Source organism: Phyllobates terribilis, unplaced genomic scaffold (assembly GCF_046119375.1).
Source record: "Phyllobates terribilis strain yellow unplaced genomic scaffold, ASM4611937v1 Scaffold_1__5_contigs__length_1240528914, whole genome shotgun sequence".
NCBI lineage: Eukaryota > Metazoa > Chordata > Amphibia > Anura > Dendrobatidae > Phyllobates > Phyllobates terribilis.
The window spans coordinates 817,245,275-817,267,771 of NW_027362761.1; the positions used below are offsets into that span (position 1 = coordinate 817,245,275).

At 41.1% G+C, this 22,497-nt stretch overlaps 5 non-coding genes across 5 annotated transcripts; all 5 read left to right on the plus strand.

Annotated features, from left to right (window-relative positions):
- Positions 1–10,096: 10,096 nt before the first annotated feature.
- TRNAK-UUU (transfer RNA lysine (anticodon UUU)) lies at positions 10,097–10,169 on the plus strand. The gene has a single exon. It is a non-coding gene; the product is annotated as a tRNA-Lys (tRNA).
- Positions 10,170–11,147: 978 nt separating this feature from the next.
- On the plus strand, positions 11,148–11,220 carry TRNAK-UUU (transfer RNA lysine (anticodon UUU)). The gene has a single exon. It is a non-coding gene; the product is annotated as a tRNA-Lys (tRNA).
- Positions 11,221–12,198: 978 nt separating this feature from the next.
- On the plus strand, positions 12,199–12,271 carry TRNAK-UUU (transfer RNA lysine (anticodon UUU)). The gene has a single exon. It is a non-coding gene; the product is annotated as a tRNA-Lys (tRNA).
- Positions 12,272–18,368: 6,097 nt separating this feature from the next.
- On the plus strand, positions 18,369–18,441 carry TRNAR-UCU (transfer RNA arginine (anticodon UCU)). Its single transcript has one exon. It is a non-coding gene; the product is annotated as a tRNA-Arg (tRNA).
- A 979-nt stretch (positions 18,442–19,420) lies between these two features.
- Positions 19,421–19,493, plus strand: TRNAK-UUU (transfer RNA lysine (anticodon UUU)). Its single transcript has one exon. It is a non-coding gene; the product is annotated as a tRNA-Lys (tRNA).
- The last annotated feature ends 3,004 nt before the right edge of the window (positions 19,494–22,497 follow it).

Genomic DNA, 22,497 nt, shown 5'->3' on the forward strand with positions numbered 1-22,497 from the left:
TTCCAGCTCCAGTAGCGTCCACTAAAGCTGCTGCAGTTAAAAAGCTTTTATAAGGATTGAGCTCAGCTGTCCACCGCAAGGCATCCTACTGCCAGTCCCAGCCCCTATGCCTTGGGGTGCCTCCTGATGCTCTTCACTAAGTATCCCATGGTCCCGAATTATTTCCTTTGAAAAAATTAAGTGTCTAAACTACAGGTGGTGCAGCTTGCTTAACAGCCGGGATAATCCGCTCACTAGCAGACACTGCTACTAGGCACAAAGTATTTCCTGGGCTAGATGCAGTTAAAAATTTGTAATTAGATACTCTCGTTGGATGCTGAGAAAGCATTCCATAGAGTCTCCTGGCACGCCATATATGATTCTCTTAAAAAGCTTGGGGTAGGGGTCTAGGGGACCCATTTATAGCCAAAATCACGGCCCTGTATCGCAATACGTCACCTAGGCTGAAGATAAATGGAACTGTAGCACCCTGAGGGCTCGGTTGCTACAGACGTATTGCACCTCACCCAGAGGTGTGATATCTCACTCTCAGGTAAGGATGGAGTGTGGATCAGGACCCGACACCTGCATGCATTACACCACATTGCCGTGGGGCAGGGCGACCAATTTGCCCCTCAGATGGGCACGACAGTCCCTGTCCCTGGCTGGAGTGGGGGGAGGGAACACTGAGGAACGGGAACCCTGTAGTGCAGGAGCAGGGAGGAAGCAGTTCCTGGGTGCATTGAGAAGGGAGTATAAAAGGTGGGCACCATCTTAGTTCAGTGCAGAGAAGTCTGAGCAGAAGTGGCAGGGAGCAGGGGCTCTGCATGAGCTCTGCTCCGGAGGCGGGCCTAGTAACAGAGGCCCAGGCCTGGAAGAGGGAGAAGGAAGGAAGAGGAGCGGAGAAGGCTCCAGGAACGAGGAATGAAGGGATCCCAGGGGTGCGGACGGGCGAGTCGCCACCGCACGCCCGAATCCACCTGCGTGGAGGGGTCAGGCCAAAGGGGGAGACCGGTCCCCGAACTAGTGGAGGCAGGAAACAACCCTCAGCTAGAAACCGGAGGCTCTGACATTTTATGTGGCGCAGCCCCTCGCTACACCCGCTAGGAAGGCACCACATAGGGTCAGGGAAACTGGCGCCAAGTTTACCAAGAGGAGGCCCGAGGCAGCCGGACAGAAGTGTTGGTAAGAAAGGCCAGACAAAGGACACACAAAGGGGGTCCTGTGAAGTGCTCCAAAGTTATCTGGGAGTTGTCTGAGCCCCTCACCTGGTGAGCACAGTACAACGTGGGCAGCCGTTACCTGCAGACGTGGTCTGGATAATAAGAACTGTGAGTAAAGGCCCTGAACTGCATCACTGACTCCGTGTCGTTACTGCTGCTGCCCTGCACCATCACCCCCATCCTCCGCATACACTGCCCTGAGGCTATACTCCTCCCATGGGGAGTTATGCTACGCTCTGCTGCACCCACAACACCAGCCTCAGTGGTCTGCCATGTAGCGGCGGTTCACTCTGACCGCAATCCACGGGTGGCGTAGTCGGACATTTAAACATGAAAACCACATAAATAGTTCCGCCACTGGTTTGACCGCCCTGAGCCACGGAACTGGGTCGCCGCCACGAAGACTACAACCACCAGCATCCACCAAAAAGGGTCCGGCTCCGGGTGTCCCAAGGCCCAGGTGGTGCGTCAGAACATTTTCATCACCTTTCACAATCACCAATGGGACAAGGCAGTGATGTCCTCTGTCCCCTCTCTTATACATCCTAGTGACGGAGCACCTGCTCTCATCAATTCGCCATAACCCCAATATTAGGTGGATTGAGGTGGGAGGCACCGAGTACAAGTGCTCTCTATTTGCTAATGATGTCCTAGTATATATCACTCAATCACATATATCCATCCATGCTGTTATGGCTGAAATAGATCACTTTGTTACATGGTAAAATTTTAAAATCAATGCAGCGAAGTCTGAGGCCCTCGATGTCTCCCTCCCCAAATCCATATAGGATTCCATCCAGTCCAACTTTCCCTTTGCCTGGCCCTCACAGGGTATCAAATACTTAGGAATTCCTATTCATAGAGACCTCTCCCATCTATGTTATCTTAATTTTGGGCCCTTTATTGAACAACTCCATACAGACCACGGTTGGCAAGTTAGAACTGTAAGATTCACTACGTGAACCACTGGTGTTTTGTGGAAAAGCACATGTACACTGCGTTCCAAATTATTATACAAAAAGTGTTTAGGAGTGATAAGGGAAGAATTTGTTTGTTTGTCAGTTAAACTCATTGATGGGGATGTGTGTCAGGGCTCTTTATATCACTGTAAGCAATTGCAGACACCTGTGCTAATTAGTTTGGCAGGTGTGTCCAATGAAAGGCAAGACTACTTAAGAAGGCTCTCTCACATTATTAAGCAGCCTACATTTTCTGCCAAAATGGGAAAGAAAAAGGATGTGTCGGCTGCTGAGAAGCAACAAATTGTGGAGTGTTTAGGTCAAGGCATGACTACAATCAACATTGTGCGATGATCAGGATGAAGTGTCTTGGCAATCAAGAAGTATGTAGCTGATTCACAGTACACACGTGTGCGTGCTGATAAGGGCAAATTGAGGACTCTTTCCTACAGGCAATTACGTCAGGTTGAAAGAGCAGCGGCAAAAAAGCCTTGTCATAGCAGCAGACAAGTTTTTGAAGCTGCTTGTGCCTCCAACGTCCCCCGAACAACAAGATGCAGGGTCCTTCAGAGGTTTGCAGCTGTGCATGCGCCATCCTGTCGACCTCCTCTATCCACTTCACACAAGCAGAAACGGCTCCAGTGGGCCAAACATTACATGAAGACTGATTTCAAAACTGTTTTGTTCACGGATGAGTGCCGTGCAGCGCTCGATGGTCCAGATGGATGGAGTGGAGGATGGCTGGTTGATGGACACCCCACGCAAACACGGCTACAGTGCCAACAAGGAGGAGGTGGAGTAATGTTTTGGGCTGGAATCATGGGGAGAGAGATTGTCGGCCCCTTTAGGATCCCTGAAGGCGCTAAAGATGAACTCCATAATGTATGTGGATTTTCTCAAACAGCACTTCCTGCCATGGTTCAAGAAGAAGAACCGTGTATTTCACAGCAAGATCATTTTTCTGCATGATAATGCACCATCTCATGCTGCACATAAAACATCTGCATCTCTGGCTGATATGGGCATAAAAGGGGACAAACTTATGGTGTGACCCCCATGCTCCCCTGACCTCTACCCCATTCAGAACCTTTGGAGCATCATTAAAAGGAGTGTCTATGATGGCGGGAGGCAGTTCACATCTAAGCAACAGCTCTGGGAGGGTATTCTGTCCTCATGCAAAACAATTGAAGCAGAAACCATCCAAAACCTGACAAATTCAATGGACGAGAGAGTTCAGAAGCTCCTTTCGAACAAGGGGTCCTATGTGAAAATGTAACATCACCTAGAATAAAGTTTTGAGTTGAAAACTGTTTGATTTCAGTTTCTAACAACCTGCTAATGCTTATAATTTCAAAAATGACCATTTTTTTGGTCTTTATTAAAATGAAAAGGTTGATCGAAAAGTTTGGGGGATCTAAGAGTGTGGCAACCCAGTAGTCATGATTACTTCGAATTCTGACAATATGAGGGTCATGCTGCAGGTAGTGCAGCAAGAAGGCACTTATGTGCCTTGCGCATCTCGGAGCCCCAAAATTATTTTCCGGGCTAGATGCAGCTAAAAATTATTTTTAATTTTAAATCTGGTGAAGCTTTAGTATAGATGGCCTAATAGGATCAGTGCTGCACACTGCTACAAAGCCCAAATTATTTTCCAGTCAAGATACAGATAAACATGATTAGTAATTTGAAAGCTTAAAACGGTTGGTAGGGTGATTTTAACCAATCATCAAGCTTTTACTCTCCCCAGGATGACACAGGGGTAGAAAAGTCGTTTCGGATCCATGATTTGTTCATCTTTATGAACGTGAGTCTGTCTACATTATCAGTGGAGAGCCGCGTGCGCTTATCTGTCAGCACACCACCAGCAGCGCTGAACACACGTTCAGACAGAACGCTGGCTGCGGGGCATGACAAGATCTCCAAGGCGTAAGTGGCTAGCTCCGGCCATTTATCCAGATTGGAAGCCCAAAAAGAGCAAGGGTCCAGTGACACAGTCGTGGCTTCAATGTTTACTTGGAGATACTCCTGTACCATCGTCTCTAGGCGTTGACTATGTGTCAGACTTCTTGTCTCCTGTGGCCTTGCAAAGGATGGGCTAAAAAAGTGGTGAAATGATTCCGCAAAATTGATGTTACCAGCAGATACTGTGGTTCTGTTACGGTTTGAGTGCTGAACACTTGACGGTCCCACGGTTGGCAAGTTGGAACTGTGAGATTCACTACGTGCACCACTGGTATTTTGTGGAAAAGCACATGTAAGATTCTGCAACAGTCTCTGTTGATACTCCTGCATGCGTGCATCCCTGTCTATGGCAGGAATAATTTCTGCAAATTTACTTTTGTACTGGGGATCTAACAGTGTGGCAACCCAGTAGTCAGGATTATTTCTAATTCTCACAATTCGAGGGTCATGTTGCAGGTAGTGCAGCAAGAAGGCACTCATGTGTGTTGCGCATCCAGGAGCACCAAGTCCCTGTTGTGTTGGTGGCGAGGTAACAATCATGCTTCCTTCCTCTGTCCTCTCCCCCCAACCTCGCACAACAGAAATGTGATCAAGGTCTCCCTCATCTGATGAGTCTTCCATCAGTTCATCCTCCACTTCTTCCTGGGCTCCTGCACCTTCCTCACTAGTTTGGCTGCTACCATGCGCCCTGGTAAAACCATCTCCCCCACCCTCACATGCCTGCCGCCTTGGTGCTGCCGACCGTCTGGACCTTGCAGATGTTAGCCCTTCCGCATACAACTCCTCCTCCTCTACTTCCTCCACCTCCTCTTGTGCCACCACCTGACTCCGAATTCTGTTTAACTTGTGCTCCAGCATGTAAATCACCGGAATAGTCATGCTGATAATGGCATCGTCAGCACTAAACATCTTCGTCGCCATTTCAAAACTGTGCAGAAGGGTGCATAGGTCCCTGATCTGAGACCACTCCTCCAGCGTGATTTGCCCCACCTCTGAATCTCGTTGGCCCAGGCTATACATCAGAACGTATTGCACCAGGGCTTGTCGGTGCTGCCACAGTCGCTGCAACATGTGCAGAGTTGAATTCCACCGGGTAGGCACATCGCATTTTAGCCGGTGAAGTGGCAGGCCCAACGACTTCTGTAGAGATGTAAGTCGCTGAGCTGCGGGATGCGAACGGCGGAAGTGAGCACACAGCGACCGTGCCCTCTGCAGAAGGCCATCTAGTCTGGGATAGTGGGTTAAAAATTGCTGGACAACCAGGTTCAACACGTGAGCCATACAAGGCACGTGTGTGACATTGCCCCGGCGAAGGGCCGCACCCAGGTTTGCAGCATTGTCGCACACGGCCTTCCCTGGTTTCAGGTCCAGTGGAGACAACCATTCATGAAATTGGTTCTCCAGAGCTGACCACAACTCCTCAGCTGTGTGACTCACATTTCCCAGACATTTCAATGTAAAAACCGCCTGATGACGTTGAGCCCTACTGCCAGCATAGTAAGGAGGTGTGCAGGATCCCTTCTGCGCAGTTAGAAAGCTTGTGGCATGACCAGACAGGCTTTGGGTGCAGGTGGAAGACCGAGAGGAGGTTGAGGAGGCAGAAGCAGTGGAGGAACTTTGACATAAAGAGGATTGACGCACAACTCGTGGGGACGGCAAGACTTGGACAGCAGCCCCTTGTCCTGCTGTCACCATAGTTATCCAGTGCCCAGTCAGCGACATGTAACGCCCCTGTCCATGCCTACTCGTCCAAGTGTCTGTGGTGAAATGCACCCTGTCACACACAGAGTTTCTCAAAGAAGCGGTGATGTTGTGTGCGACATGCTGGTGGAGCGCAGGCACACCTTTCTTTGAGAAGTAGTGCCGACTGGGCATCTGGTACTGGGGCACTGCGACGGACATAAGGTCTCGAAAATCCTCTGTGTCCACCAGGCGGAAAGGCAGCATTTCTGTAGCCAAAAGCTTGCAGATGGTGAAATTCAACCTCTTAGCTTTCTCATGGCTAGGAGGAAATGGTCTTTTACTTGTCCACATCTGAGGGACCGAGGGCTGGCTATTGTGCTTAGACGGGGTTGATAAGGGTGTCCCCGGCAAACTGCCGGTCTGTGAGGAAGATGCAGGCGGACATGTTAGGTTGCCTTGATCCAAAGGTGGTGCTATCGATGTCGGACAGCGCTCAACACCAGCTGGTGTTACCACCTCCAAAGAAAATGATGACCTGCCAATCACGCTGGCTGTTGCGGGTAAAGAGGTGGCAGGTCTGCGCCCCAAAACAGGTGTGACTGCTGTCCCCCCAGTCACAGAGGATGAAGAGGCCGCGGATGCACAAGATATGGCAGACGGTGATTGGCCCGGCCGGCTAGGCCGCATTGTAGCACACTGAGCTTCCCACTGCAACTTATGCTTCATGTCCATGTGCCGGTTCATGCATGAAGTACTCAAACTATGTATTTTTTGGCCTCTACTTAGCTTTTGCTGACAAATGTTACAGATAACACGAGTTGGGTCATCTTTATCGATCTGAAAAAATGCCCACGCTATGCAAGGCTTAGCACCCATGCGACCTGAAGAGCCACCACGACTTGTGGTGAGAGGCAGAGTTGTGTTTGAGGATGCAGTTGTTGACGTGCTTCCAGTACTACGTCTCTGTCCAGGAAGGCGCAACCTGACCTCGTCGTCACTAGCATCTTCCTCCACCTCCTCTGCTGACCTCATCTCTTGGCTGACTGTGGGTTGACAGTAAGTGGGATCTCCGACCTCATCATCATCACCCTGTGCGTTATCACACCCGTCGTCCTCAGAGCCAACCTGTTCCTGCCCTGACAAAAAACTAAAGTTGTCGCTCCAATCAGGTATTTGAGTCTTATCATCGTCTTCCTCATTGTCTCCACCAACAGGAGTTACAGTTTGGGAATGAGGGTCTACATTATGGTCAGAACCTTCTGCGTCTGGTCCTGGATCCGACTCATAAAGATTCTGGGCATCAGTGCAGATCATTTCCTCGTCTGGATTCACAGAAGCGCTGGAGTCGACCTCTGATTCCCAGGCTATAGTATGAGTAAACAGCTCTGCAGACTCAACCATCTGTTCTACCTCATACTCAGACGGGCAGCTGGAGATTTGGGAGCTGTGAGGAAGCAAGTGCGATTTGGGTGACACCTTTGAGGACTGGAGTATTTGTGATGTTGAAGTTGATGTGGAGGAGAGCCCACTTAAAGGAGCACTTGATATCCGTTGAAGCACCTGCTGTTTTTGTGCCTCATCTGGAATTTGTAGCGATTGGCGTGGCCGTAAGAAAGGGATCTTATCACATTGTCCGCTAAAAGAAGTAGACATTTTAGTTTGGCTGGAAGATGGTCTTTCTTCTGCAGATGTTACTGTTGCTTTAACACCTACCCCACGGACACAACCTTTTTTCCCCTTCCCAACACGCCTATTCCCCTTTCCACCAGCAGCAGGCCTTTTTCCACTCATTTTGGTGGTTAACTAATTCACAACTCTGGAGTTGTTTGCACAAAAAAACAATGGATGGTAACCGAGCAGAGCTGAGTGGCCAAACTGTGGTATTAGGCCAAAACTATTGGCTGGGTTAGATGCAGAAAAAAATTATTTTGAATTTGCAACCTGATGGAGGTCAGTATAGATGGACTAATACAAATAGTCCCACACACTGCTAGAAGCCCAAATATTTTTTCAGAGGTACTGTAGATGCAGATAAAAATTATTTTTAATTTGCAACCTGATGGAGGTCAGTATAGATGGACTAATAGACCAAGTCCCACACACCGCTAGAAGCCCAACTATTTTTTCAGAGCTAGATGCAGAAAAAAATTATATTCAATTTGCAACCTGCTGGAGGTCAGTATAGAAGGACTAATAGAACAAGTCCCACACACTGCTAGAAGCCCAAATATTTTTTCAGAGCTAGATGCAGAAAAAAATTATTTTTAATTTGCAACCTGATGGAGGTCAGTATAGATGGACTAATAGAATGATGCTATGCCCAAAAGATTTTACTTCACTAGGTGCAGTAAAAAAATTGGTATTCTATACACAGGTGTTATATCTTGCAACACAGATAGGCTACTCCACTGACTAACACACTCTGCAATAGGCCAAAAAGGATTAGCTTTGCTAGATTCAGCCAAATGCTGTGAAAAAAACTTTCACAGCACTGGCACAGACCTGCCTGGCAAAAACTGATAGGAACTCATGTAACCTAGTCCTGAAAAGGACTCCAATTACAATTAGTCTTTACTCCCACAACCTATCTATTTAAGAGCACAGACCTCCCTGATAAAAGTCGTAGGAAATGCTGTAACCTAGTCCTTAAAAGGACTGCAATCACAACTATTCCCTACTCCCAAGCTATCTGTATATTTGTGCGAAAATTGGCTTGAAATTAACAAGGTATAGCGCACACAGCAACAGCGGTGCCGTCTAACACGCAGCTGCAGCAGTGAGAAAATGGTGGCGACGGGGAAAATGGCTTGGTCTTATAGGGCAAGGACATGTGACATACACTGCCAATGACACATGCCCTTGCTTGTGTGAAAAAAGCACTTCGCTCCGTGTGTGCGCTGCTGATAGGCTGACAGATTGCACCTCCCCACTGCAAATGCGGGAAAGAGAAAAAAAAATGGAGATCTTCATTGTTCCTGCAGAGATCCATCCCCTGCCCCTCCCCCCACCCCGCTGTACACTCAAACTGCGTATTAACATTAATTTTCATCATTACTGAGAAAAAATCCAGTTATGATTTTGGTGCACGAACAGTTATCGAACATAACCTCGAACAGCCGAATTTTTCTCAAATTGTTCGTGTTCGCCGAACGGCTCGAACACCGCCCGAAACAGCTAGAATTTGAGATTGGCGAACAGTTCGAGTAGAACAACGCTCATCTCTAGTGGTGGCCAGATTCTGCCTCCACATGCCTAAAAGGCCCAATTTCAAGTTCAAGCAAGCAAGCAGTATGGTATTGCAGCCTGGGGGTGGGTGGGTGGCAGGCTGCATACTTGCGCTTGTATTGCAAGGAATGGGGGAGGTACAATTGAACACTGCCCTGGGACTAGAACTTGCATGGGGATAGTTGCAAGTCTGCATCTTCTGATGCGGCAAGGATCACTTATGATGGGCACACTTTTAGACAGTGACCTGGGAGTCAGAGATGCTTCCAGGGGTCTTCCCCATGCTGTTCCCATGTCTTTTCAGCACTTTATGCATGTGTCACACAGCACATGGCCAGATAAGGTTGTAAAATGTTAAAATGACATTTCCCGGTGAATGCATTTGTCATAGTTGAAAGCAATACAAAAGTGCAAAAACGCATAAAAAATGCTACTTGTGAACATAGCCGAAGGTGTGGAGGAGTATTTTTGTTTTTGGTCATTTATTTTAACTTATACACAAGTCTTTTCCCTGGAAAGGATGTTCCTTAACATATTTCACAGGAAAAAAGTTTTACTTTCGTTTTATTGTGAGCCTGTAAAAGTGGCTTAATACCTCTGACCACGTTGTTGACAGCAGTGACCTGGGGGTCAGAAATGCTTCCTGGGGCGATCCCCATGCTGTCCCCATGTCATTTGAGCACTGTCACTATCGTTTTGGGCACTTTTTAGGCTTTTAAAAGACTGCCGGGGGTGCCACCGCAAAAATGCTCGCGTCTCCCATAGACTAACATTGGGCTCGTTGCTCGGGTCGAGCAACTGAGTATCACGGCAAGCTCGGTCCGAGCTTCGAGCACCCGAGCATTTTAGTGCTCGCTCAACACTACTCATCACTCCTCTTCCCCTGTTTCCTATACATAGAGTATAAAAAGAGATGTAACCTGACACCTCATTATGCTGGCAGACTATGTGCTGGCTTTGGTTTTGGGTATGTACACACATATGAAAAAAATCAACATATCTAAAGAAACATTTAGATGAATCGGAAGTAAATCTTAAAAAATGTGCTAAGCTTGTTTGGAAGGAGCCTGGATAGCTCAGTTGGTAGAGCATCAGACTTTTAATCTGAGGGTCCAGGGTTTAAGTCCCTGTTCAGGTGTTAAGTTTTTAAATCTCAACAGATCACTTTGTATTTTTTAAATCTCAGCTTGTGCTTGAAGATTAATTGCATGCTTAATGCACTTGTTTGACATGAGAAATAAAATGCTCTTTTACACTAGAGAAAAAAACAAAAAACATGTCTTTGAATATGTCCAAACTCATGACAAATCATTGATTATGTGCTTGGTTTTGGCTTTGAACAGTCATATTGGATGATAATTTTTCTGAGTATACTTAAATATGGACAGAGACATTTTTTTTGAAAATGTTGCAAAAGTGCACTTAGAAAGTACCTGGATAGCTCATTCTGTAAAGCACCCGTCTTTTAATCTGAGGGTCCATTATTTACGTCATTGTTCAGTTTTGAGGCTTTTTAACCTAGACCTATCATTTAGCTTTGTTTAAATCATACCTAGCTTTTCAGAAATAAATGTCATGTGGATATGAGGATTAACACTACTTTGGCAATTTTATGACTTGTTTTCTGCATTTTTCCCTCTGTAGACTCTATGTCTAACTTTCAGTACTCTTTAAGCTGATGGGTGGAAACTAGCAGCTATGATGTCCCCCATAAAAAAACACACAGAATCAGAGTGATTCCTTCTTTTTTTTCTTTGCAGCACATTTAGCAGTACCAATATGAAAGTCAAAATTAATCAATACTGAGCTGTGTGAATGTGAATTCAGCTTTGGAGTAAACTTAATCAATCGCTTGATGATGCAGCTTCACCTGCCTTTAACTGCCCAAATCTGATAGCCTTTCACTGGGCTGAATACTCATCACTCCTCTTCCCATGTTTCCTATACATAGAGTATACAAAGAGATGTAACCTGACACCTCATTATGCTGGCAGACTATGTGCTGGCTTTGGTTTTGGGTATGTACACACATATGAAAAAAATCAACATATCTGAAGAAACATTTAGATGAATCGGAAGTAAATCTTGAAAAATGTCCTAAGTTTATTTGGAAGGGGCCTGGATAGCTCAGTCGGTAGAGCATCAGACTTTTAATCTGAGGGTCCAGGGCTCAAGTCTCTGTTCAGGCATTAAGCTTCTAAATCTCAACAGATCACTTTGTATTGTTTAAATCTCAGCTTGTGCTTGAAGATTAATTGCATGCTTAATGCACTTGTTTGACATGAGAAATAAAATGCTCTTTTACACTAGAGGAAAAAAACAAAAAACATGTCTTTGAATATGTTCAAACTCAAGACAAATCATTGATTATGTGCTTGGTTTGGCTTTGAACAGTCATATTGGATGATAATTTTTCTGAGTATACTTAAATATGGACAGAGACTTTTTTTTTGAAAATGTTGCAAAAGTGCACTTAGAAAGTACCTGGATAGCTCATTCTGTAAAGCACCCGTCTTTTAATCTGAGGGTCCATTATTTACGTCATTATTCAGTTTTGAGGCTTTTTAACCTAGACCTATCATTTAGCTTTGTTTAAATCATACCTAGCTTTTCAGAAATAAATGTCATGTGGATATGAGGATTAACACTACTTTGGCAATTTTATGACTTGTTTTCTGCATTTTTCCCTCTGTAGACTCTATGTCTAACTTTCAGTACTCTTTAAGCTGATGGGTGGAAACTAGCAGCTATGATGTCCCCCATAAAAAAACACACAGAATCAGAGTGATTCCTTCTTTTTTTTCTTTGCAGCACATTTAGCAGTACCAATATGAAAGTTAAAATTAATCAATACTGAGCTGTGTGAATGTGAATTCAGCTTTGGAGTAAACTTAATCAATCGCTTGATGATGCAGCTTCACCTGCCTTTAACTGCCCAAATCTGATAGCCTTTCACTGGGCTGAATACTCATCACTCCTCTTCCCCTGTTTCCTATACATAGAGTATACAAAGAGATGTAACCTGACACCTCATTATGCTGGCAGACTATGTGCTGGCTTTGGTTTTGGGTATGTACACACATATGAAAAAAATCAACATATCTGAAGATACATTTAGATGAATCGGAAGTAAATCTTGAAAAATGTGCTAAGCTTATTTGGAAGGAGCCTGGATAGCTCAGTCGGTAGAGCATCAGACTTTTAATCTGAGGGTCCAGGGTTCAAATCCTTGTTTAGGCTTTAAGTTTTTAATTCTCAACAGATCAGTTTATATTGTTTAAATCTCAGCTTGTGCTTGAAGATTAGTTGCATGCTTAATTCACTTGTTTGACATGAGAAATAAAATGCTCTTTTACACTAGAGAAAAAAAAACAAAACATGTCTTTGAATATGTCCAAATTCACGACAAATCATTGATTATGTGCTTGGTTTTGGTTTTGAACAGTCATATTGAATGATAATTTTTCTTAGTATACTTAAATATGGACAGAGACATTTTTTTTTAAAATGTTGCAAAAGTGCACTTAGAAAGAACCTGGATAGCTCAGTCAATAAAGCACCCATCTTTTAATCTGAGGGTCCATTATTTACGTCATTGTTCAGTTTTGAGGCTTTTTAACCTAGACCTATCATTTTGCTTTGTTTAAATCATACCTAGCTTTTCAGAAATAAATGTCATGTGGATATGAGGATTAACACTACTTTGGCAATTTTATGACTTGTTTTCTGCATTTTTCCCTCTGTAGACTCTATGTCTAACTTTGAGTACTCTTTAAGCTGATGGGTGGAAACTAGCAGCTATGATGTCTCCCATAAAAAACTCACAGAATCAGAGTGATTCCTACTTTTTTTTCTTTGCAGCACATTTAGCAGCACCAATATGAAAGTCAAAATGAATCAATACTGAGCGGTGTGAATGTGAATTCAGCTTTGGAGTAAACTAAATCAATCGCTTGATGATGCAGCTTCACCTGCCTTTAACTGCCCAAATCGGATAGCCTTTCACTGGGCTGAATACTCATCACTCCTCTTCCCCTGTTTCCTATACATAGAGTATAAAAATAGATGTATTCTCACACCTCATTATGCTGGCAGACTATGTGCTGGCTTTGGTTTTGGGTTTGTACACACATATGAAAAAAATCAACATATCTGAAGATACATTTAGATGAATTGGAAGCAAATCTTGAAAAATGTGCTAAGTTTGCTTGGAAGGAACCTTGATATCTCAGTCGGTAGAGCATCAGACTTTTAATCTAAGAGTCCAGGGTTCAAGTCCCTGTTCAGGCACTAGGTTTTTAAATCTCAACAGATCACTTTGTATTGTTTAAATCTCTGCTTGTGCTTGAAGATTAGTAAAAGTAAAAGATGCTCTTTTACACTAGAGAAAAAAACAAAAAACATGTCTTTGAATATGTCCAAATTCACGACAAATCATTGATTATGTGCTTGGTTTTGGCTTTGAACAGTCATATTGAATGATAATTTTTCTGAGTATACTTAAATATGGACAGAGACATTTTTTTTGAAAATGTTGGAAAAGTGCATTTAGAAAGAACCTGGAGATAGCTCAGTCTGTAAAGCACTTGTCTTTTAATCTGAGGGTCCATTATTTACGTCATTGTTCAGTTTTGAGGCTTTTTCACCTTGGCCTATCATTTAGATTTGTTTAAATCATATCTAGCTTTTCAGAAATAAATGTCATGTGGATATGAGGATTAACACTACTTTGGCAATTTTATGACTTGTTTTCTGCATTTTTCCCTCTGTAGACTCTATGTCTAACTTTGAGTACTCTTTAAGCTGATGGGTGGAAACTAGCAGCTATGATGTCTCCCATAAAAAACTCACAGAATCAGAGTGATTCCTACTTTTTTTTCTTTGCAGCACATTTAGCAGCACCAATATGAAAGTCAAAATGAATCAATACTGAGCGATGTGAATGTGAATTCAGCTTTGGAGTAAACTAAATCAATCGCTTGATGATGCAGCTTCACCTGCCTTTAACTGCCCAAATCGGATAGCCTTTCACTGGGCTGAATACTCATCACTCCTCTTCCCCTGTTTCCTATACATAGAGTATAAAAATAGATGTATTCTCACACCTCATTATGCTGGCAGACTATGTGCTGGCTTTGGTTTTGGGTTTGTACACACATATGAAAAAAATCAACATATCTGAAGATACATTTAGATGAATTGGAAGCAAATCTTGAAAAATGTGCTAAGTTTGCTTGGAAGGAACCTTGATAGCTCAGTCGGTAGAGCATCAGACTTTTAATCTAAGAGTCCAGGGTTCAAGTCCCTGTTCAGGCGCTAGGTTTTTAAATCTCAACAGATCACTTTGTATTGTTTAAATCTCTGCTTGTGCTTGAAGATTAGTAAAAGTAAAAGATGCTCTTTTACACTAGAGAAAAAAACAAAAAACATGTCTTTGAATATGTCCAAATTCACGACAAATCATTGATTATGTGCTTGATTTTGGCTTTGAACAGTCATATTGAATGATAATTTTTCTGAGTATACTTAAATATGGACAGAGACATTTTTTTTGAAAATGTTGCAAAAGTGCATTTAGAAAGAACCTGGAGATAGCTCAGTCTGTAAAGCACTCGTCTTTTAATCTGAGGGTCCATTATTTACGTCATTGTTCAGTTTTGAGGCTTTTTCACCTAGACCTATCATTTAGATTTGTTTAAATCATATCTAGCTTTTCAGAAATAAATGTCATGTGGATATGAGGATTAACACTACTTTGGCAATTTTATGACTTGTTTTCTGCATTTTTCCCTCTGTAGACTCTATGTCTAACTTTGAGTACTCTTTAAGCTGATGGGTGGAAACTAGCAGCTATGATGTCTCCCATAAAAAACTCACAGAATCAGAGTGATTCCTACTTTTTTTTCTTTGCGGCACATTTAGCAGCACCAATATGAAAGTCAAAATGAATCAATACTGAGCAATGTGAATGTGAATTCAGCTTTGGAGTAAACTAAATCAATCGCTTGATGATGCAGCTTCACCTGCCTTTAACTGCCCAAATCGGATAGCCTTTCACTGGGCTGAACACTCATCACTCCTCTTCCCCTGTTTCCTATACATAGAGTATAAAAAGAGATGTAACCTCACACCTCATTATGCTGGCAGACTATGTGCTGGCTTTTGTTTTGCGTATGTATACACATATGAAAAAAATCAGCATATCTGAAGAAACATTTAGATGAATCGGAAGTAAATCTTGAAAAATGTGCTAAGTTTGTTTGGAAGGAACCTTGATAGCTCAGTCAGTAGAGCATCAGACTTTTAATCTAAGAGTCCAGGGTTCAAGTCCCTGTTCAGGCATTAGGTTTTTAAATCTCAACAGATCACTTTGTATTGTTTAAATCTCTGCTTGTGCTTGAAGATTAGTAAAAGTAAAAGATGCTCTTTTACACTAGAGAAAAAAACTCCAGTCTTTGAATTTGTCCAAATTCACGACAAATCATTGATTATGTGCTTGGTTTTGGCTTTGAACAGTCATATTGAATGATAATTTTTCTGAGTATACTTAAATATGGACAGAGACATTTTTTTTTAAAATGTTGCAGAAGTGCACTTAGAAAGAACCTGGAGATAGCTCAGTCTGTAAAGCACCCATCTTTTAATCGGAGGGTCCATTATTTACATCATTGTTCAGTTTTGAGGCTTTTTAACCTAGACCTGTCATTTAGCTTTGCTTAAATCATACCTAGCTTTTCAGAAATAAATGTCATGTGGATATGAGGATTAACACTACTTTGGCAATTTTATGACTTGTTTTCTGCATTTTTCCCTCTGTAGACTCTATGTCTAACTTTGAGTACTCTTTAAGCTGATGGGTGGAAACTAGCAGCTATGATGTCTCCCATAAAAAACTCACAAAATCAGAGTGATTCCTACTTTTTTTTCTTTGCAGCACATTTAGCAGCACCAATATGAAAGTCAAAATGAATCAATACTGAGCAATGTGAATGTGAATTCAGCTTTGGAGTAAACTAAATCAATCGCTTGATGATGCAGCTTCACCTGCCTTTAACTGCCCAAATCGGATAGCCTTTCACTGGGCTGAATACTCATCACTCCTCTTCCCCTGTTTCCTATACATAGAGTATAAAAATAGATGTATTCTCACACCTCATTATGCTGGCAGACTATGTGCTGGCTTTGGTTTTGGGTTTGTACACACATATGAAAAAAATCAACATATCTGAAGATACATTTAGATGAATTGGAAGCAAATCTTGAAAAATGTGCTAAGTTTGCTTGGAAGGAACCTTGATAGCTCAGTCGGTAGAGCGTCAGACTTTTAATCTAAGAGTCCAGGGTTCAAGTCCCTGTTCAGGCGCTAGGTTTTTAAATCTCAACAGATCACTTTGTATTGTTTAAATCTCTGCTTGTGCTTGAAGATTAGTAAAAGTAAAAGATGCTCTTTTACACTAGAGAAAAAAACAAAAAACATGTCTTTGAATATGTCCAAATTCACGACAAATCATTGATTATGTGCTTGATTTTGGCTTTGAACAGTCATATTGAATGATAATTTTTCTGAGTATACTTAAATATGGACAGAGACATTTTTTTTGAAAATGTTGCAAAAGTGCATTTAGAAAGAACCTGGAGATAGCTCAGTCTGTAAAGCACTCGTCTTTTAATCTGAGGGTCCATTATTTACATCATTGTTCAGTTTTGAGGCTTTTTCACCTAGACCTATCATTTAGATTTGTTTAAATCATATCTAGCTTTTCAGAAATAAATGTCATGTGGATATGAGGATTAACACTACTTTGGCAATTTTATGACTTGTTTTCTGCATTTTTCCCTCTGTAGACTCTATGTCTAACTTTGAGTACTCTTTAAGCTGATGGGTGGAAACTAGCAGCTATGATGTCTCCCATAAAAAACTCACAGAATCAGAGTGATTCCTACTTTTTTTTCTTTGCAGCACATTTAGCAGCACCAATATGAAAGTCAAAATGAATCAATACTGAGCGATGTGAATGTGAATTCAGCTTTGGAGTAAACTAAATCAATCGCTTGATGATGCAGCTTCACCTGCCTTTAACTGCCCAAATCGGATAGCCTTTCACTGGGCTGAACACTCATCACTCCTCTTCCCCTGTTTCCTATACATAGAGTATAAAAAGAGATGTAACCTCACACCTCATTATGCTGGCAGACTATGTGCTGGCTTTTGTTTTGCGTATGTATACACATATGAAAAAAATCAGCATATCTGAAGAAACATTTAGATGAATCGGAAGTAAATCTTGAAAAATGTGCTAAGTTTGTTTGGAAGGAACCTTGATATCTCAGTCGGTAGAGCATCAGACTTTTAATCTAAGAGTCCAGGGTTCAAGTCCCTGTTCAGGCATTAGGTTTTTAAATCTCAACAAATCACTTTGTATTGTTTAAATCTCTGCTTGTGCTTGAAGATTAGTAAAAGTAAAAGATGCTCTTTTACACTAGAGAAAAAAACTCCAGTCTTTGAATTTGTCCAAATTCACGACAAATCATTGATTATGTGCTTGGTTTTGGCTTTGAACAGTCATATTGAATGATAATTTTTCTGAGTATACTTAAATATGGACAGAGACATTTTTTTTTAAAATGTTGCAAAAGTGCACTTAGAAAGAACCTGGAGATAGCTCAGTCTGTAAAGCACCCATCTTTTAATCTGAGGGTCCATTATTTACATCATTGTTCAGTTTTGAGGCTTTTTAACCTAGACCTGTCATTTAGCTTTGCTTAAATCATACCTAGCTTTTCAGAAATAAATGTCATGTGGATATGAGGATTAACACTACTTTGGCAATTTTATGACTTGTTTTCTGCATTTTTCCCTGTGTAGACTCTATGTCTAACTTTCAGAACTCTTTAAGCTGATGGGTGGAAACTAGCAGCTATGATGTCTCCCATAAAAAACTCACAGAATCAGAGTGATTCCTACTTTTTTTTCTTTGCAGCACATTTAGCAGCACCAATATGAAAGTCAAAATTAATCAATACTCAGCTGTGTGAATGTGAATTCAGCTTTGGAGTAAACTAAATCAATCGCTTGATGATGCAGCTTCACCTGCCTTTTACTGCCCAAATCTGATAGCCTTTCACTGGGCTGAATACTCATCACTCCTCTTCCCCTTTTTCCTATACATAGAGTATAAAAAGAGATGTAACCTGACACCTCATTATGCTGGCAGACTATGTGCTGGCTTTGGTTTTGGGTATGTACACACATATGAAAAAAATGAACATATCTGAAGATACATTTAGATGAATCGGAAGTAAATCTTGAAAAATGTGCTAAGTTTCTTTGGAAGGAGCTTGGATAGCTCAGACGGTAGAGCATCAGAATTCTAATCTGAGGGTCCAGGGTTCAAGTCCCTGTTCAGGCAGTAAGTTTTTAAATCTCAACAGATCATTTTGTATTGTTTAAATCTCAGCTTGTGCTTGAAGATTAGTTGCATGCTTAATGCACTTGTTTGACATGAGAAGTAAAATGCATTTTTACACTAGAGGAAAATACAAAAAACATGTCTTTGAATATGTCCAAATTCACAACAAATCATTGATTATGTGCTTGGTTTTGGCTTTGAACAGTCATATTGAATGATAGTTTTTCTGAGTATACTTAAATATGGACAGAGACATTTTTTTTGAAAATGTTGCAAAAGTGCACTTAGAAAGAACCTGGATAGCTCAGTCTGTAAAGCACCCATCTTTTAATCTGAGGGTCCATTATTTACGTCATTGTTCAGTTTTGAGGCTTTTTAACCTAGACCTATCATTTAGCTTTGTTTAAATCATACCTAGCTTTTCAGAAATAAATGTCATGTGGATATGAGGATTAACACTACTTTGGCAATTTTATGACTTGTTTTCTGCATTTTTCCCTCTGTAGACTCTATGTCTAACTTTCAGTACTATTTAAGCTGATGGGTGGAAACTAGCAGCTATGATGTCTCCCATAAAAAAAACACACAGAATCAGAGTGATTCCTACTTTTTTTTCTTTGCAGCACATTTAGCAGCACCAATATGAAAGTCAAAATTAATCAATACTGAGCGATGTGAATGTGAGTTCAGCTTTGGAGTTAACTAAATCAATCGCTTGATGATGCAGCTTCACCTGCCTTTAACTGCCCAAATCTGATAGCCTTTCACTGGGCTGAAAACTCATCACTCCTCTTCCCCTGTTTCCTATACATAGAGTATAAAAAGAGATGTAACCTGACACCTCATTATGCTGGCAGACTATGTGCTGGCATTTGTTTTGCGTATGTATACACATATGAAAAAAATTAGCATATTTGAAGAAACATTTAGATGAATCGGAAGTAAATCTTGAAAAATGTGCTAAGTTTATTTGGAAGGAGTCTGGATAGTTCAGTCGGTAGAACATCAGAATTTTAATCTGAGCGTCCAGGGTTCAAATCCCTGTTCAGGCAGTAAGTTTTTAAATCTCAACAGATCACTTTGTATTGTTTAAATCTCAGCTTGTGCTTGAAGATTAGTTGCATGCTTAATGCACTTGCTTGACATGAGAAGTAAAATGCTTTTTTACACTAGAGGAAAATACAAAAAACATTTCTTTGAATATGTTCAAATTCACGACAAATTATTGATTATGTGCTTGGTTTTGGCTTTGAACAGTCATATTGAATGATAATTTTTCTGAGTATACTTAAATATGGACAGAGACATTTTTTTTGAATATGTTGCAAATGTGCACTTAGAAAGAACCTGGATAGCTCAGTCAATAAAGCACCCATCTTTTAATCTGAGGGTCCATTATTTACATCATTGTTCAGTTTTGAGGCTTTTTCACCTAGACCTATCATTTAGCTTTGTTTAAATCATATCTAGCTTTTCAGAAATAAATGTCATGTGGATATGAGGATTAACACTACTTTGGCAATTTTATGACTTGTTTTCTACATTTTTCCCTGTGTAGACTCTATGTCTAACTTTCAGTACTCTTTAAGCTGATGGGTGGAAACTAGCAGCTATGATGTCTCCCATAAAAAACTCACAGAATCAGAGTGATTCCTACTTTTTTTTCTTTGCAGCACATTTAGCAGCACCAATATGAAAGTCAAAATTAATCAATACTGAGCGGTGTGAATGTGAATTCAGCTTTGGAGTAAACTAAATCAATCGCTTGATGATGCAGCTTCACCTGCCTTTAACTGCCCAAATCAGATAGCCTTTCACTGGGCTGAATACTCATCACTACTCTTCCCCTGTTTCCTATACATAGAGTATAAAAAGAGATGTAATCTCACACCTCATTATGCTGGCAGACTATGTGCTGGCTTTGGTTTTGGGTTTGTACACACATATTAAAAAAATCAGCATATCTGAAGAAACATTTAGATGAATCGGAAGTAAATCTTGAAAAATGTGCTAAGTTTGTTTGGAAGGAACCTTGATAGCTCAGTCGGTAGAGCATCAGACTTTTAATCTAAGAGTCCAGGGTTCAAGTCCCTGTTCAGGAGTTAAGTTTTTAAATCTCAACAGATCACTTTGTATTGTTTAAATCTCAGCTTGTGCTTGAAGATTAGTAAAAGTAAAAGATGTTCTTTTACACTATAGAAAAAAACAAAAAACATGTCTTTGAATATGTCCAAATTCACGACAAACCATTGATTATGTGCTTGGTTTTGGCTTTGAACAGTCATATTGAATGATAATTTTTCTGAGTATACTTAAATATGGACAGAGACATTTTTTTTGAAAATGTTGCAAAAGTGCACTTAGAAAGAACCTGGAGATAGCTCAGTCTGTAAAGCACCCATCTTTTAATCCAAGGGTCCATTATTTACTTCATTGTTCAGTTTTGAGGCTTTTTAACCTAGACCTGTCATTTAGCCTTGCTTAAATCATACCTAGCTTTTCAGAAATAAATGTCATGTGGATATGAGGATTAACACTACTTTGGCAATTTTATGACTTGTTTTCTGCATTTTTCCCTGTGTAGACTCTATGTCTAACTTTCAGTACTCTTTAAGCTGATGGGTGGAAACTAGCAGCTATGATGTCTCCCATAAAAAACTCACAGAATCAGAGTGATTCCTACTTTTTTTTCTTTGCAGCACATTTAGCAGCACCAATATGAAAGTCAAAATTAATCAATACTGAGCGGTGTGAATGTGAATTCAGCTTTGGAGTAAACTAAATCAATCGCTTGATGATGCAGCTTCACCTGCCTTTAACTGCCCAAATCGGATAGCCTTTCACTGGGCTGAACACTCATCACTCCTCTTCCCCTGTTTCCTATACATAGAGTATAAAAAGAGATGTAACCTCACACCTCATTATGCTGGCAGACTATGTGCTGGCTTTTGTTTTGGGTATGTATACACATATGAAAAAAATCAACATATCTGAAGAAACATTTAGATGAATCGGAAGTAAATCTTGAAAAATGTGCTAAGTTTGCTTGGAAGGACCCTGGATAGCTCAGTCGATAGAGCATCAGATTTTTAATCTGATGGTCCAGGGTTCAAATCCTTGTTTAGGCATTAAGTTTTTAAATCTCAACAGATTAGTTTGTATTGTTTAAATCTCAGCTTGTGCTTGAAGATTAGTTGCATGCTTAATGCACTTGTTTGACATGAGAAATAAAATGCTCTTTTACACTAGAGAAAAAAAAACAAAACATGTTTTTGAATATGTCCAAACTCACGACAAATCATTGATTATGTGCTTGGTTTTGGCTTTGAACAGTCATATTGGATGATAATTTTTCTGAGTATACTTAAATATGGACAGAGACATTTTTTTGAAAATGTTGCAAAAGTGCACTTAGAAAGAACCTGGATAGCTCAGTCTGTAAAGCACCCGTCTTTTAATCTGAGGGTCCATTATTTACATCATTGTTGAGTTTTGAGGCTTTTTAACCTAGACCTATCATTTAGCTTTGTTTAAATCATACCTAGCTTTTCAGAAATAAATGTCATGTGGATATGAGGATTAACACTACTTTGGCAATTTTATGACTTGTTTTCTGCATTTTTCCCTCTGTAGACTCTATGTCTAACTTTCAGTACTCTTTAAGCTGATGGTTGGAAACTAGCAGCTATGATGTCCCCCATAAAAAACACACAGAATCAGAGTGATTCCTACTTTTTTTTCTTTGCAGCACATTTAGCAGTACCAATATGAAAGTCAAAATTAATCAATACTGAGCTGTGTGAATGTGAATTCAGCTTTGGAGTAAACTTAATCAATCGCTTGATGATGCATCTTCACCTGCCTTTAACTGCCCAAATCTGATAGCCTTTCACTGGGCTGAATACTCATCACTCCTCTTCCCCTGTTTCCTATACATAGAGTATACAAAGAGATGTAACCTGACACCTCATTATGCTGGCAGACTATGTGCTGGCTTTGGTTTTGGGTATGTACACACATATGAAAAAAATCAACATTTAGATGAATCGGAAGTAA